General features: G+C 39.5%; 1 protein-coding gene across 1 annotated transcript in view; it reads left to right on the top strand.

Moving 5' to 3' along the window:
- STPG2 (sperm-tail PG-rich repeat containing 2) overlaps positions 1–732 on the top strand; it is a 572,525-nt gene that overhangs the window by 87,383 nt on the left and 484,410 nt on the right. The window lies entirely within an intron of this gene.

Below are 732 nucleotides of genomic sequence, written 5' to 3'. Positions count from 1 at the left end.
TTTATAACAGCATGATTTATAATCCTTTGGGTATATACCCAGTAATGGGATGGCTAGGTCAAATGGTATTTCTAGTTCTAGATCCTTGAGGAATCACCACACTGTCTTGCACAATGGTTGAACTAGTTTACAGTCCCACCAACAGTGTAAGAGAGACGTAGACTCCCACACAATAATAATGGGAGACTCTAACACTCCACTGTCAACATTAGACGATCAATGAGACAGAAAGTTAAAAAGGATATCGAGGAATTGAATTCAGCTCTGCACCAAGCAGACCTAATAGACATCTACAGAACTCTCCACCCCAAATCAACAGAATATACATTCTTCCCAGCACCGCATTGCACCTATTCCAAAATTGATCACATAGTTGGAAGTAGAGCACTCCTCAGCAAATGTAAAAGAACAGAAATTATAACAAACTGTCTCTCAGACCACAGCGCAATCAGACTAGAACTCAGGATTAAGAAACTCACTCAAAATCGCTCAACTACATGGAAACCGAACAACCTGCTCCTGAATGACTACTGGGTACATAATGAAATGAAGGCAGAAGTAAAGATGTTCTTTGAAACCAGTGAGAACAAAGACACAACATACCGTAATCTCTGGGACACATTTAAAGTAGTATGTGGAGGGAAATTTATAGCACTAAATGCCCACAAGAGAAAGCAGGAAAGATCTAAAATTGGCACCCTAACATCACAATTAAAAGAACTAGAGAAGCAA

This window comes from Colobus angolensis, unplaced genomic scaffold (assembly GCF_000951035.1).
Source record: "Colobus angolensis palliatus isolate OR3802 unplaced genomic scaffold, Cang.pa_1.0 Scaffold123, whole genome shotgun sequence".
NCBI lineage: Eukaryota > Metazoa > Chordata > Mammalia > Primates > Cercopithecidae > Colobus > Colobus angolensis.
This window is presented reverse-complemented; position numbering and strand designations above follow the sequence as displayed.